The sequence below is a fragment of the Anopheles cruzii genome, chromosome X (assembly GCF_943734635.1).
Source record: "Anopheles cruzii chromosome X, idAnoCruzAS_RS32_06, whole genome shotgun sequence".
Taxonomy (NCBI): domain Eukaryota; kingdom Metazoa; phylum Arthropoda; class Insecta; order Diptera; family Culicidae; genus Anopheles; species Anopheles cruzii.
The window spans coordinates 4,753,570-4,771,186 of record NC_069143.1 but is presented as its reverse complement, the minus strand read 5'-3'; positions in this window follow the sequence as shown (position 1 = coordinate 4,771,186).

Genomic DNA, 17,617 nt, shown 5'->3' with positions numbered 1-17,617 from the left:
TCAGTTATTTTAGATGTTAAAGATGCACCTCTACCAGGCAGACACGTCATCGAAAATGTCGATAAAATCACAGAAATAATCAAAGTTGGTCGGCATGTTAGTAGTCAGAGCATCGGCCAGGAACTAAAGATTAACCATCAGATAGTTTTAAGCCATTTGCGCAAAGCTGGCTCTGCAAAGAAGCTCGATGTTTGAGCGCCACCACATTTACACCTAAAAACATGATGCCTTGAATTTCCATCTGCGCAATTTTGGTCGAACGGAATGAAATCGACCCATTTCGTAAACGGATGGGTACTGGGGATGTGAAATGGGATACATACGACAATACTGTGTGGATCGCGGTCTAAGCGTAATGAAGCAGCTTACATGGTGGTCAAACCAGGACTTACGGTCAGTAAGATTCTACTGGGTTTATGGTGGGACTTGAGAGGAATCGTGTATTATGAGTTGCTTTCGTGTGGCCAAACAGAAAATTCAGATCTCTACTGTCAATTACATCACCGTTCGAAGCTAGCAATTGACTAGAAACGACCAGAATCGGCCAACGGAAGAGGTTTTGTGTTCCAACAGGACAACGAAATGTCACAGACGTCTTTAATGGCTCGCCAGAAAGTTCGGGAGCATGGTTGGGAAATTTTATTGCATCCACCGTATAGTCCGATCCTTGCACCAAGCGATTGATACCCTTTTCGGGCATTACAAAATTTTCTGAGTGATGAAAAACTGAGATCAAGAAAGGATTGTGGAAATGGATTGCTCGAGTTTTTCACCAACAACGACTAAGCCTTTTACAAAAGAGGCATTATAAGCCTACCTTTGAAAAGACAACAAATTTTCCAACAAAACGATACATATTTGACGAAAATCGGACCATCGGAAGTATCTTAAATAAAGTTTTGAATTTCATCCAAAAATAATGGATTTCTTTTTCACCAACCTAATATTTGCGTATTTTAACGTAACGTTTGCGTAATGCGATGTTTAAAAAAAGGGTATTCAGTAAACTCAAGACATATTATATGATTTGAATTTGATGAAGTGGAGGCAGAGTAGGTCAAATCAGATATTTTTTTAGAAAAATGCTAAAATCGTAGTAGAATATCCCTCTGTAGGAAATTTTAAATTCACCACAAAATATCCGATTCGTATTAATCGATCGATCGATCGTGGAATCGATCTAAATAGGTTATTAAGATAGAAATAAGTTAGATATAATAGTAGTTAGTCTAGTATATAAAAGAGATGAATGATAGGCCATTGCGGCTCAAAGTCTCTATAATTCATTAAACAAACAAACAAACACTAAACTCAAGAGGGCGCTTCGTGGACACCGTTTAAAGCCGATGGTTGAGATTACTGCTGAAACAAAACAGTTGTTAAAAGCCATGATAAAAAAGAACTTTTCGGACCGTTTCGAAAATTGTAACAAATGTAGACATGGGTTTTGTTTTCTTGGAAGAACGGATATAGCCGTATTTATTAATTTTACTTTAGCATTATCATAATCTAACTTAACAAGATTAACTTTAGAAATATGTGGCATTTTCTCCACTACTGGATAGCCTTATCCCATGCTTGCTAGCCTGTGAGATGTTGATAGTGTATTGCGTCGGTTGATGTTGTATCATTGTTGCACTATTGACGGTGATCGATTGGGGTATATTGTTCCCGGTGTTGCCAGCATAAGTAGTTTCTCCAGTGTTTCTATTGGTAAAAACAGACAGGTTTAGTGCATTGTGTTTTTCTGAATCTCCGTGTAGCGGTGATTATCGTTGGTTATCCAACGACCCGTGGGGCTCAATGCGACAGTCTTCTGTTTGTGTTTGTTGCGTCGGTGCCAGGGACTCGGCTGCTAGACGCCAGCTAGCCCGATAGCGAGCCAAAAAGTAAAGGAGACATGGATCGAAACCATGTCAATCCAACTAAGAAGTTGAGCAGTATAAACATTTAAGGTAAATCTACACATTAAACATAAAGGTGGAAAGGATGAGGAGGCGAAGGAAGTAGAACATGGACGTTCTAAAGAACAATTCCATTCTCACAGGCAAAATTAAAGATGATTTTCAACTAGGCGATGTCGCGCACGGAATCCCGAAAGGCCCTCCCTCCGCCTCCACAACGTCGACCTCCCCGCGCCGAGCGTGGGACACGACCATCAAAAACTATCCATCTCGGTGACGCCGATGGCACAGCCACAAAGTCTTGGTATGGGACAGCTTGATCCGCTCTAGATGGGCCTTTGACGTGTATAAGTTCGACATTGTAAGTAACGCTCGGTTCACACCGAGACCAGCATACCAGAGCCACAAGGATGCTTGCGGTGAGATAGAATAGAGGAACCTCCTAAGATCGTCCTCATTACACAACCTCTGTCACTTATGGAGACAGAGTTTTTGCGGAAGGTAGATATACTTCGAAGGGTGGAGTTCATGTTCGCAGATGTCGCCCACCAAGGCGCCCTGCTTTGCTAGATTCTCTGCCTTGTCGTTGTCTAGTATGTTGTTGTGTGAGGGCAGCCATACAACCGAAATTCTGTACGACTTGTCGAACAGACAGCTCAGAAGTTCTAACATTCCACAAATGAAGCAGTCCGAATTCTTTACCGATCGCAGCGATGGGAGTGCCGTTTAGGCTATCAGTATAGTTGTAGCAATGCTCAGGTGGACTGACGCTTATGTGCAGAAGCGCGTGGAACAGCGACGTATACAGTGCATGGCTGGCAAAATTTATAAAAGGCTTCGGTGAGGGGGCTACACATTTCGAAGCCTGTGGAACCTTCTATTCTAACCGTCAGTGTAATGGGACTTGTCTATGGGGATGCCAACATGCAGTTTTGCCCAAAAATGTTTTGAATCACCCTCGGGCGAAGACTTACAGGAATAGTTTTTATGTACGCCAAGCAGGAGTCAATATTCAAAAATGAACTGTAGAGCACTGAAAGGGTGGCACAGTTTATGTCTTGAGAAGCACTAGGGTGACCCTGAAAAGATACAAAGTCCCGGTAGATGTTCATGTTACTGGATTTGAAGCGCGCTTCCTGTAAGGCCTTGAAGTTATCGATCAACAAAGGGTTAGAAACGGGGGAGCGTATGAGGATGCGAGGAGCTTCTTGTTCCAAACGTTGTTTTATCGGCATAATACCTGCCATCACCTCGAGTGACATAGTGTGGGTAGAGATCATGGACCCGAGGGTAATTCTTATACATTTGGACAGGTCTTTTCCAGCTCCGCCTCAGGTGCCCAATCATAGCTAATGTATCCATACTCCAAGGCAGAGCGGATCGTAGTTTTGTATAGTCTTATCATGGTTTAATGATAAGATGTGCACCCCACCAGAACCCGACGATGTTACGCATAAAAGAGATCCGTTAGACACACTTTCGCGCTAGACACGAAACATGAGTGTCCCATGATAGTTTGTTATCAAACCATCGCCTAGGTATCTAAAACAGTCGACGAGCTTTATATTTTCTTTGTATACGAAAAGATCGAATTGGAGTTTGTGTAACCGCTTCGTTGTTACATGGAATATTGTAGCAAAACTCCATACTCCATATAACTACTTCAGTTTTTTGTCAGTCTACTTCTTTAGTTTTGAAAGGTTTAAAAGCAAAGGAAATTTATGAACGAATGGTGAACATATATGAGGACTCTTCGCCTTTAAGTAATACAGAAAACAGAAGGGTTGCCTAGGACGTCCAAAAACAGTAGTAACACCTAATACGAGGGATGTTCAAAAAATTTTGCGACATTTAAATTTCCGCGGGCTACGTATATCCGATTTTCGATTTTTTTTGTGGCGTTAGGTTGCTACACATTCAAATGTCGCAAAATATGTTGAACACCCCTCGTATCTAGTATGAAGTATTGGAAAATAGTCTAGTGACTGAAAGAGATTTAGTAGAAGCCCTAGGCATCTCATTGGGCAGTGTAAGCAATATTTTGACTAAAGTATTGGATTTCAGAAAGCTGTGTGCACAATGGGTGCCGCATTCGTGACCATCGTTGGCTGCAGTTCCTTTGCAGGTGCAGGTCAAGCCGAAGCTTGCAGGGTTTACTAGCGCTGAAATCTCGTCGTTCCTTGCTATGTAAGCCCACGGCCTCGGCCACGCATGTCCTACGACTTCACGGAGCCCTTCCTATCCGGTGGAGAGATGTTCCCGGAAGTACCGGTGTCAATGTAGGAACTGAGTTACGGAGATGTGGATATCTTCATGCTCCCGGTGTAGTCCCCAGCATTCGAGATCAAGCCGAAACCTCCAACATCCAATCGGTGGACTTAATTGAGGATCCTTAGACTTTGCGCAACGACAATGCCTCCGCCCATACAGAGCAAGCGTAACGCAATTCCCAGGTCACGACACTCGCCAGTAATCGTATTTATCAAACCCGCGCATCATGCCAGACATACCGTCAAGCGCCCCCAAGCGCTGGCAGCCTGCTCAAAGCGATCCGGAAAGCTAAGCCTACCGTTCATTGTACCGCCAAAGCATCGGATCGCTCTCCGGAGCGAACCACAAGGTCGCCGATTATGTTTGCTAACTAAGAACTTCTGATTGCTAACGAAACCCGCCCCGGTTTCGTGCTGGGCAATGGACAAACCTAGCCCATACATCCACGCTCCCACCCCTTCGATTGGCCGCTCCGCAACAGACCGAAAGGACGATATCATCAAAAGTCCCCACCGACAGCGGTAGTCGCAGAACTCTATCATTCATCATGTTCCATAGCGGAGACTCTTGGGAACGTCAACCGTAAGCGGCACTTCCTGTGGGTCTGAACCGATGTCGCAAAGCAAAACTCGGTCAGCGAAGTAGATCCTCATTGTACGGCATAAGAAGTTGAGACTAGACAAATAACCAACTAAATAGTGCTGTGGAAGGCACTTCTGAAGAACATAAAGCTTTCACGTTTTCGGCTTTTGGCCATGCTTGCAGTACTCACCACCGACCGTATCGCGTCGGCAGGATGCAGCAGGAATACGATATGGTTAGACCACCAGCTCCACATCAACGATTGCCCTCCATCGTCGCTTTCAACAGGAGTCATGCCATTCTCCCTTGTAGGCTCATAGTGGCCACAGTGCTCCACTGTCCCTCTCGGCGTCAGCGCCGCTACCGAGGCTGTAGACCAGTGCCTCACGGGCAGCACTTCTACCTCCTTTTTCAAGTATTTGGTTCCTCAGCTATCTTACAGAACGACTGTGGTACATCCACATCGTTAACGCGCGTTGAGCTGTTCCGTATGTACCACCGGTTTCATCTTTCAAGCGATCGATGCTCCGTTTCTGCAGCTCGGATATCACTGATCAGCTGTGCCATCATTTCTCTTATTTGCCCATTGACGTTGGCTTTGGTGGCCTTCACAAGGCCGTCTAGCTTTTCGGCTGACTCCCAAGTTTCGTCTCCGACGGTACTATTTGCCCTGCCGGTTTGAGGCGTCTGTCGCAGCACAGCTGGCTCCTGGCTATCGCTAGCTGAAGTACTCCTATGCGCTTGTGCCTATGGGACACCGCTATGCTCACCGCGGTTACACCTGTTTCACTAGTCACATTTGCTAGTTTCGCTGGTGTTGATCGTAGCGGATTGCGACTTCTTGTAAAAACTGCCGCTACTTTAGTCATTTAGTCACTCGTGGCTTTCCTACTGGCTCGTGGCTCGTTTACACACTTGGCGCCTGGGCGTCTCGCTACGAACGATCGGCACCAACAAACAAACAGCATAACTGTCAGTCATCTCAATAACAACAGCTCGCACAGTAAACGCGGAATGCGCACACCACAACGCGCACCGATATCAATGCAGCAAATGGACCAAGCTAGTAAGATGCAGTTGCATACAAACACAAATACGAATACTTGTTCAACGATACGCGACAAAACGCTACAAGCAACAACACTTGTACCACGTACCGTGCCAAAAAGAACGCTGCACCCCACTATGGATGTACGTTTGCTTCACAACGCTTGGCGACGGGAGCCAGCACCAGACGCACCGTGTCAACGACGGTTCTCTGCGTCTCAGCATGAAGTCAAGCGGTTGGAGCAGGCTAGGGAAATCAATAACGCAAGTAATCGGCTCTTCGGCCAGTGCTGCCAAATGACACCACAACCGAAAGTTTGTTTAGTAACTCTGCCAGCACTAGCCTACATTTAGACAAACGCTTTTTCGATGCGGTCCTTAGCACCACGTACACCGCGGACTGTAGGCAGCCGAAGGCCGAAATAAATCCAGTGATTGCCGTGATCTGCGTGGACACACCAAAAACTGGAATGGCGCACCTGTAATAGCACTCCGGTTTTGCCACTCGTAGTATTGTTCTACTATTGTCTAGTACGGTTCTGTCAAGCAAGTGTTTAAGAAGATCAGAGCGGCGGCCTCGTCAGTTAGGTTCTTTCTCTGACGCTCTCTTAAAAGATCGTTCACAACATTTGATGCTTAAAACAAGACCGATTTTTATTGGCACAGTTCTAACAAAATTGCTCGCCAGTGTCGGGCTCGCTGTTAGTCGACACTGCGCAGGAAGAGTTTTTTTCCGCCATCGTCTACCCGTCGCGATCGTTGCTTTCTGATTGTGCTTCCTGATTGTGCTAACTTGCATTAATCCAGTTAAACCGGGGAGGCAAACGGGACGGACGAACATTTAATGTTGTTATACACATTGCTGGAAGAGATTCAATTGAAGTTAGCTTATAGAAAACCCTTTGTCAGATACCGCTTCTCTTTGCCAATTCTTCACATTCAGCTAAGCAACACTGTGGTTCGGAAAGGTCGTATTCTTGACAATATGCAATATGTTCGATCGCTGCTGTTCGATGAAAGGTATAATTTGTGGGTAGCATGAATGCTCGAATATTATTCAACTCAAGGATGACCGAAGTTCTCCGCACCCGTCCGTAAATTATTGGATGGTATATTTAATAATTCATGGAATCTTTGTTCATTACAAAAAATCCAACTCCAAACATCGGAAACATTTTTGGAATCCAAATTTGCGCGGAAGTTTGATCGGACTTTGTAACATCATGCTAGCTGCACAACTAATTGCCACCGATTAATTAAGATATTTAAAGTGCACGTTTTCATAGTTATAGGGCCACTTTGCCAAAAGCGGGATAATTGACTCACCGGAGTTCTGGATCATTGTGCCCCTATCAGCAACATCCGGCACGGGATTGTCCCTTAACATAACTGCACGGTGGCTTCTGGTAATTAAGTTTTATGAGCTGTTTGTTGTTAGCATTATGCGTGCTAACGGTGAAGAAAAGTGAAAACCTTTTGCACATAGAGACTAGACCAAAGAAGAGGATGAAAACTAGCGGTTTTCATGGTACTTGTATGGTAGCACTTGATTATTAGAACTGGCACACGCTCCGACGCGTGGCCACTAACTCGACCCTAGCCTTGCCAGCGAGGGATGAAAACGCTCCTTACTAGGTGTGTTGTATGTATAGCCCTGCACTCTTCCGAAACAGATAAGAAATACGATTATGATTATTTTTTGCCGAACGTTTCGTGTGTATGCTCGTAAATGCAAATTGCTAATCGGTTACCCAAAGGCAGCACGCGACATCCTTGTGTTGCTTGCAGGGTTTCGCATTGCTAGCTTCAGGGTTTAACGTTTTCGATTCTAACTACAAATTTGAAAACCACTTTTTCGTTCACCATCGTGTGCCCCTTAAGGACGGGTTAACAGAAGCCGGCACGTGGCTTAGTTTACGTTTCAGGGGTTCGTGTTGTTCTTTTCGACACTAGCTGTTAAAACTGACAATTCTATTGGAATGAGACGAATGTATGGTTTCTATTCATTGAAACTCAGATCTGCGTGATGTTACATTTCGGAAGATGCCTCGAGCCAATACCTTTGTTGGATATAATTGTTTTATGTTTTGGTTTTTCTTAATGGATCAAATAACGAGTTTGAATTACTATTTAAGTTCGGTAACTGTGATAGATGAACCACCAAATAACCTAGACAACGACGTGAAAAGATTGGCAAAATTTCATCATAAAAAAATAATTTTATTGTAGAGGTATAGTTATTTCTTATATCTTTAAAATAAAACTCAAAATGGCAAAACATACGCTTATCATGAAATATAATTTTTTTTTTTAGATTTTAATTTCAACAGATGTGGAACGGGCCTTTTCCCGTATCTGGCCTCTGCAGAGTCGCAAAATATTCACCATTATAAAAGTTTTTTCCGCACGCGCATAATATAGTATAATCGAAACAGTTTTGATCTCATTGTTGACATCTATCTTATTGGTTGATTGCTGCGTTCTTGACTATACCGTCCAAATTCTGTGTTCTGATTGATCAAAATTCGTTGAAGTCATTACGCTCTAACGAGGGAGTTCTGTAAAAGGCAAGTGGCCGAATGTGGATGTTTTTATTACCAATAGATAATAATATCAATTGTCCGTTTCTAATTGTAAATGGCCTGGGTGGATAGGGGTATATTGCTCCCGGTGTTGCCAGCATAAGTAGTTTCTTCAGTGGTTCTATTGGTAAAAACAGACAGGTTTAGCGCATTGTGTTTTTCTGAATCTACAGCTTCCTCCGTGTGGCGGTGATTATCGTTGGTTATCCAACGCCCCGCGGAGCTAAATGCGACAGTCTTCTGTTTGTGTTTGTTGCGTCGGTGCCAGGGACTCGGCTGCTAGACGCCAGCTAGCTCGATAGCGAGCCAAAAAGTAAAGGAGACATGGATCGAAACCATGTCAATCTAACTAAGAAGTTGAGCAGTATAAACATTTAAAGTAAATCTACACATTAAACATAAAGGTGGAAAGGATGAGGAGACAAAGGAAGTAGAACATGGACGTTCTAAAGGACAATTCCATTCTCACAGGCAAAATTAAAGATGATTTTCAACTAGGCGATGTCGCGCACGGGATCCCGAAAGACCATCCCTCCGCCTCCGCAACGTCGACCTCCCCGCGCCGAGCGTGGGACACGACCATAAAAAATTATCCATGTCGGTGAAGCCGACGGCACAGCCACAAACCTTGGTGTTAGACAGCTTGAACCGCTCTAGGTGAGAGTTTAACGCGCATAGGTTCGATACGAAGCTGAACGTACTATGAGGACATGATTAGGCCTGCATAAAGAATGCTACTAGGCTGTTCAAAAAGGTTTGTAGCCTCGACAAGAAAAATAAAATTTTAATGACTTGCAATACACTTTATTATCCAGTGTGGCCTTTCTTAACATAAATACACTTGTTCCAAGGAGGCTCGTTAAATTCCATCCCTGAAGTGAAAAACTTGAAGAGCTTTAAAATAAGCTTACGCAGCTGTTGTGACGTCATCATTTGACGAAAAACGCTTTACACGCATGATTTTATTTGAATCTGAAAGCAGATGGAAGTCGCTAGGGGCCAAATCTGGTGAATACGGAGAATGCTCCAACCATTCGAACTTTGAATCATGGATTCTTGCCATTTTCAAAATGCTCTTGTGATAGGGTGCATTGTTCCAATTTTCCAATGCGGTGTTGCAAACTGCTTTCTTGAACCCAAAACTTCAGTCAAAATATTCGTTATACTGCTCAATGATATGCCTAGGCCTTATACTAAATCTCATTAAGTGATTCGACGATTTTCCAATACGATATTCTTTAGTTTTGTCACGATTTCAGGTGTTGTGTCTGTTTTTTGACGTTTTTGACATGGATGCTTTTAAACCCACCAAAAATAAAAATTCAATCACTGTACGATACTTGATTTTTTCCATTGTAGAAATACTGTGACACGTCGATATTATATGGCTTTAAAGAAAAGAATTAAATGACCGATTGAAATGAAACTTCACATAATTTCATAAGAAGAGTATATCAACATATAAAAAAAAATGGACTCCTAGCAGCGCCCTGTATTATGGAGGCTACGAACTTTTTGAACATCCCAGTAGGTTCTTTTATCCGCATAAGTTCTGAGTTCCGGGTTATGTGTCTAAAAGCTATGCGTATGCGTAGCTTGTGTATGCTTCTGTTGAGTGGTATCCGCAGCATCAACGCTGCATTGATGCCTCACGATGCAAGTTCACTAGCCTGTTCTTAGGCTTGGTTGGTACGCCGTTGATCGATTATCTCATTATAGAACACACTGCCTTATCCTTGGCCTACGATCTCTTGAGCATCGTAGATGGTCGGCTCAAACCATTTTCGTACTTAAGATCTTGATTTTCCGTTCCGATACGCCGATACTCCATGTACAATTTAACTTTTTCGCTTCTGCTAGATGTTTGTGACGACAACCGGAACCGGAACTTAGAATTACTGCGGGAGTTAGCGACGCTCACTGCGAACCCGCTGAGTCGCCATTATCATACCCGGTAGTTAGCGAAGCTCCAACGCAAACATAGCGACGCTCCAGCATAAAGAACCCGACGCAGGAACGATCCGATTGCAACGATTTCTTTGCGCACCGATTAGCCTCGAGATAATGACCAGCACAGCACAAATCCAGCAATCTTCCCTGTAACAGCACTCCCTGTAACAGCACTCCCTGTAAACCACTTTTTACAATAATAAAATCAGTTGAAATGAAACGTCGATCAGACGAAACATCAAGAATGAACGTTCTAGACGCGTATTTTTGGTGCACCACAGGAAACGCTAACTGGCGTCCGAATAGGGACCGTTTTCGGGATATTGGATAAATTAAAAGTTGGTATAAAAATAAAAATAAAACCAACAAACGAAGAAGCCATCGTAGGGACACAGTGAAAAATAGTTCCGATCGATATTAGAACCCTTAGTAGTGAAAACAAAGAGGACCGTTCCGAAATACCTGACCTACTATCCCCCAAAAAAACCAACAGTCACCTGAACTCCTGGTTCCATAGGAAATCAATAAAGAAAAACTCGGCTGGTAAAAAGAACCAGAATTAACGAAGTGGTAATGAGGATCCCAGTAGATAACTGGAAAAGGAGAATCCAAACCGAGGGTTAGAAAGACCAAAATTTCGTGGCCAGCGTCATGTCAAAACATTCCCTATATTATCCCTACGACGACCATGGTCAAAACTAATGCTGGTAGATCAACGTCTACCAACTACACAGGTTGATTATGTGAACCATCCTTGATCAAATCCTACATTTCACTACAATAAAACAAGAACACTGACTATCCAAACAAAACCTTATACTCCAACAGTACATGTACAAAAGACACGCACATCCCATAGACTTGTGTGACGAAAATACGTATGAAACCAGTTACAATCACCCCTAATGAACTGATACAGCTACGAAGAAACTCATAATAAAACTCATAAAGTCATAAAATTACTTTTAAAACGAAGCGACCCAGTAAAATAAAAATTACTGTAAAGAGCAAGGATACGATCACGCGCATCTCGAGGAGAATATTATGTTTCACCCAGCGGAAGAAGAATCTAGAGAAAATCAGAGAACAACCAACGTTTTAGAGTAGAACCCATGTTGGTAAGCATGCCTTACATAAACTTAAAGACCAATGGGCAACTTTCCATGTTTAATTGACACCGGTGCTAACATAAATTTGATAAACCTCAAGTTAGCATAGTCTTGTAAAATGTAAAAACTGTACAACGTATCAGCCACAAACATCGCTAGAGCAAATGGAAATTTTGAGGTCTCTTCGGATAAAATCGATCCAAAGAATAGATTTTTTCTACACAATTTTCTTGTGGCAAGATTGGAACCGGCATTCTGAAAGTTCCGAAAGAAGTTACCGACTTAGACACTAACAAATAAACGCCATGAAACAATGGACAAACATTATCAATAGCATTAGAAGCACGTACACCCAAACAAATACAGCTGTCCACTATCATTCAGAATCCCTCAAGGACAATAAACGAGCAAGTTGTTGACTACAAACAACAAAGCAGCTTCAATTCATCATTATTTAGAATTGATCACCTTCCCTCATTCGGAGAATGCAGCACTACAACAGCAGCAGCATAATAAGACCATCCCGTTCCACATGGACATGTCCTGTTTGAATTGCGCCAAAGAAAGCAGATGTATTAAGTCATAAAAAATTTAGGTTGATGGTAGACTACAGAAAGGTCACTGAAACGACAGATACCCAATGTCACAAATTAATATCGTAATAGACCAACTTAAAGGACAAACTTATTTGTTTGCCTTAGATCTAGCATTGGGTTTTCATCAAATCAAGGATAAAGAAGATGATATAGAGAAAACCACATTTCCCATTAACAACGGAAAATATGAATTTACCCAAATGCCTTGTGGTTTGAAAAAGGCTCCTGCGGCTCATCGGAATATATTGGAAAAAAATTATTATGTGTGCATAGACGACGTTACCGTAGATTTGCCCCCGACTTCAAAAAATATGCTAAGCCTTTAACAAATCTTCTCATACCAAATCAAATAAGAAAATTGTACTATCCGACGTAGAAAAACAATGTTTTGGAAAGATGAAAACACGTTTCATCATCTTCCGATTTTCTTACGAGTAAACGCTTGAACTACCGTTTGAGTTTTAAATAAGGAGGATAGCAAGACTATAAATAGAAATTTAAATTACCCACGGATGCTTTAAATGATGCAAAATTCTCAAAATCTCTATAATAAAGATAATAACAACAACATCAAATGATGCAAAAGGCGTCGTACTTTAGCAAGGAAAACTTAGTCGAGACAAACTGATCCACTTCCTTCGTTGCAGATTTACCACTTTGATTACACCAATTATCGGTCAGACTATCGCAATCAACCAACCTATTTTAGCATTTAATAGAGGAATAGGAAGCATTACCCGTTAGAAGCAGATTATAATATATAGTGAAAATACCAGACCTCACTATCTATAAGAAAGATGACCTAAGCAATGATAGTACCTTCTGTTCAGCCAACTTTCTCTAAGGATGTCACGCAGAATACGACTACAACAGCAACCCAGTCTCAGAAGAATGCAGAACCATCGACAACCATTACATCCTTTTGAATACTATTGACAATTTTGAACTATCATCTAGCTGTGGAAATTATGATAGGACCCTTTCAGAACCATTTCTCAAACCATATTAAAACAGTCAAGTACATGTGAACAAATCGCTGGTATCCGACGACAGGCTGACGATAGCAGACGATATGGGCTGAAAAGTCTCGGCTCTAAGAAAGAAAACGCATCTTTTTTGTTCGAAATTGTTTTTTTTTTCATCAACGTAATCTTCATCAAAGGCCACACAATCATTTCAGCGCAGCTCTTACATTTCAATACCACTTTTGTAGAACGTGCCTGAAACGATCTTTTGCCTGAAAACAGTCCTCACTTTCACCGATAACCTCTTCACTCCAGCACAGTTTCTTACCGGTTAGCATTAGCAGTCAAATCTGGCGAATATGCTGGATGTGGGAGCAACTCGAAGTTCGATTCTTGTAGTTTGGCCATTGATTTGATTGTTTTGTGGCACGGTGCGTTGTCTTGATGAAACATTTTTTTTCTTTGCCGTATGCGATCTTTTCATTCTAATTTCTGCCTTCGAACGCTCCAATAAAACTACATAATGTTCATTGCATTGTTGTGGTATTTCCTTTCTGAAGATAGTCGAAGAATATTACACCACGCACATCCCAGAATACCGAGGCCATAACCGTTCCAGCCGATTTGTTGTTTACCAATTGCCTTCCACTCAGATGACGATCGTTTTGATTCCAGGATGAATTGAGGGATCCAAGTTTTATCCATTGTCACATATCGACGTGAAAATTCCAGTTTGTTACGTTTGAAAATGGCCACTACACTGCTCAGAATCATCAACACGTTCTTGTTTCTGGTCAACAGAGTGCAAGCGCGGCACCTACTTTGAACAGAGCTTTGTCATAGTCAAACGCTAATGCAATATAACGCCAACACGTTCTTTTGATATCTTTACAATGTCAGTTACCGTCTCCTTTGGACGTCCGGTGCGTTTTGCATCATCGGTGTCTCTGCGAACACGTTTGAAGTCAACAAACAAACGTTTTATAGTTGTTTCTGATGGAGTAGAGTCCTTATTAAACTTGTCAAGCCATTGCTTCGCTTGTGCGGTATTTTTTCCATCAAAAAGCAGTGTATCATAAAACACGAAATTGTGTTTGATCCATTGCTGTGAAAATATCAAAATTGATAAATTTCGGACTAGAATATCATGAAATTTTGACGGCTTTCTTTTGAGAGTTAGAACTAACTGAAAAAGCGTTGAATGTTATAAGACGAGTAGTAATAAGAGTGCCATCTATGTATGAGGGCCGAAACTTTTCAGCTCATGTATAAATTTGCTGGTGTGTAAATTTGTTAGTTATTAAACAAGTTGTGCCCTGCTCGAATTTCTACTCTAGGGTACACGCTATAAGCCTACCCTATAATGTAGAAATGAATCAATAATGTTCGTTTACAGAATAACTGTTGGGTGTAATGAGCGTTTGCTTTTATTTTCGAAAAAATCGGGTGACCAGTAATAAATAAATAGCATATTCAACACTTCTTGCATTCTGAACAAAACTGACTGGTCTCGGTAAGAAAAGAGGATGGAGCTGAAGATAACAAATTAGTAAATATTTAAATATTAGAAAAAGTAACGTTAACTAATTTTTCTTTTCTCTTATTTTGGCTCCTTTGTCGTTATCCGGCAGCTACATCCGCTGAAAAATTCCGACCTAATCCCGTTAACTAATCAGGCGTAGCTATATTAACAATGACACACGGTCAAATGTTACTGTCCTTAGGAAGGACTCGTTTATTCTTTGGATCGGAAGGATGCTAGCATTCAAAGTGTGACCCAAAGGTAATATTTTGAGATTAATGAAAAGGTGAGAAGCCTTAAAAACATCAATAAATGTGTTTTTTTTTATCTAGTGGCTAATTTGAAGACGGTCGCAGCCTAAATAAACGGTACAAATCAATTCGTTCAGCTGCGAACAGGAAGACCAACGACTTCCCCAAAACATTAACCTTGTCTGACTACGAAAATTCTGAAGGTTTCGGCTCGAAGGAAAAAAATGAAAATAAAAATACGGTAACACTACTACCGCTTTATGGTCTCTTTGTTGCACTGTCTCGTGGTTTCCGCTTCTCGGGTTCGTGCTGACCTTTATTTCGTGCATTCTGTTTCATCTAACTCCACATTCCTTCTAACAAAAAACATCAAAGGTCTAAGGTTTGAATTTGTGAGTCATTCATGTAAGTGTGTGTGTGTGTGTGCAGTTATAGCGCTGTGCGGGAGGGTCCGTAAACGATTCCCACGATGGCGACTGGTCATATAGCTTCTAACTACTTTCTGCGATTTTTCACATATCACGAATAGAAATAGTACGGCTTTGATGTTTTCGTTGTTTAAGGTTTTTTTCTTGATTTTAAAGAAAAAATTTGACCCTGTTAAAACGAATCCAGACATTTACTTCAGTTCAACGCCGTTTAATGGTTATTCGAGATACATTGAACACGTTAATATAAATTCATGTAGACAACAGAAGTGCTTTCTGAATAAAAAACAAACGTATTGAACAGCCAATTTACAATGTAATTCCTTCCGTCAGTGCTTACAATCTTGGTCCTTCCTTCACCGAAGGTTAGTTCACTAGGAACGATCATTAGATCTTGAACCCAACAGCTAGCTGGGATGAGCCAAATACTTTCGCCATAGAGCGCAAGCAGCCTATCGCTTTTCTGTTAGAATTGGGGAATCAACGGAACTATCGCGTACCTAAGACCGGTACCGGCGTAAAAAAAACCGGTACTGGCGCTGGAAAAGCTTGGCCTAAGCGTATCAGAACCGCCCTCGGGTTCATGACCTCTACCCACACTATGTCGCGCTAGGTGATGGTGAGTATTATGAATATAAAGCTTCGTGTCCTCAGACGCTCAACCGTTTCTAACTATTTGTTGATCCAAAACTTCAGGTCCTTGGAGCAAGCACGCTCCAAATCCAGAACTATGAACATCTACCAGAACTTTGTATATTTTCAGGCTTACCCTAGTGGCCTTCAAGCAATAATCAACACGATTGCTGCTAATCCTCGCCCGAGGATGATTTCATACAGTGTTGTGCAAAAGTATGGTCACATCCCCACATCCCATTTTTAAGTTAGGGCATCCATGCACTGTACCTGTCGCCGAACTAGCAGCGGGGTCCAACGCACTTGCGTTGATCGGCGCCAGCCCATCTGAGCAGTACTACATCCTTACTAACAGCCCAAGTGCGGTGGAGGCACTACTGTAGGGTGATTCATTAAAGACACGTGTTTTCGTTTGGTTATATAACAAAAACTGCTTAATTTTCAAATTCTGAAACGTTAGTCTATGCCGTTTTAGCCGTAGATTGTATTATTGAAGAACTGAAAGCTGAAACATCACAGCGGATATTGCTGCTATTACGTTGTCTCTTACGGAAATGTTGTCCAATACAATGAAAAATGCCCAAAACAGGGCCGCTTTTTGTGTGTCTAACGGAGGCTGTTTTTTGAGCGATATTGTATTTTGAGTAAATTATTAATAAACGCATTCTATGCCCTAAATAAATATTATTCATTTACCAAAATCGACTAAAACACGACGGAGTTATCCAACATTTAAATATCCCCTGTCGTGATGACGCACCCTGTACACCCTGTATATATATATATATATATATATATGTAGATCGTACAGAGGTGTTCTACCGAGAGTCCCAGTACCGGCGAATGTTGTGTATGAGAAAGTGAAGAAAGACGACGTCGCCCAATCAATAAGGTACAGCCAGAGAGAACGAACGAATAGACGCTGTTTCCTGTGCGGTAGCGAATAGCAAACAGTGTGCTTCAACTGTGGAGAAGAGTTACATCGCGTTGCCGAGTGTTTAAATAGGAAAGAGTTCAGAGTGAACATCATCGACACCATCGGTTTTTGACCGATCCGTTTAAAAAACGGTCTACCAATCACAAGGGAGAAGAAGGAAAACACGTGACCTGGAGTGATTCGCGAGGCCAAGAACTGCAACCAGTCCAGGATAAGAAGTAGATGAGATCGATCTGCTAGCGAGCGGCGGTAGTGCATCGGACGGTGATGAATTCGAAGGTGACGAGGATGATGATGAGGACCGGATGGTGGCCATGATGAGCACAAACGTTGACCCCTAGACGGGCCGCCACCTGAAGCGATATCGGGTCGGGTGTCTAGGACCCTCGCAGGATGATCGCTATGTGAGGGTGAACCCTGGAGCAACCACCAGGCAGAGTTAGAGTAAGAAACCGCCTGTGACAGTTAGTGGCGATCGGAGAGCAAAAACACTTTAAGAAGCGAAGCAACGCTCGCACCGTGTACCGCTATATGTTATAAGAATCTTCTACCATATAAACTATCGGCCATCAGCACCCTACGTCATCCTGGGGAACGAGGAGTGCACAACAACGCTAATTGGAGAGGAACGCCTACCCGAGCATTAACTGCCGGAAAAACCCCTTGCCCACATGTAGTGTCAAACGTGGTCCTTGGGGTGCCCGTGCATCCCTGCCCAGGACTATTTTGCCGGGGCATTGCAAAGATGCCTGGGCTGGCGAAATGTACGCCGGCTACTGTGGATACTAGAAGCTGGAACTGCGATCGAAACCGGGCCTGGAGTGCCGGGTGGTTTTTTTC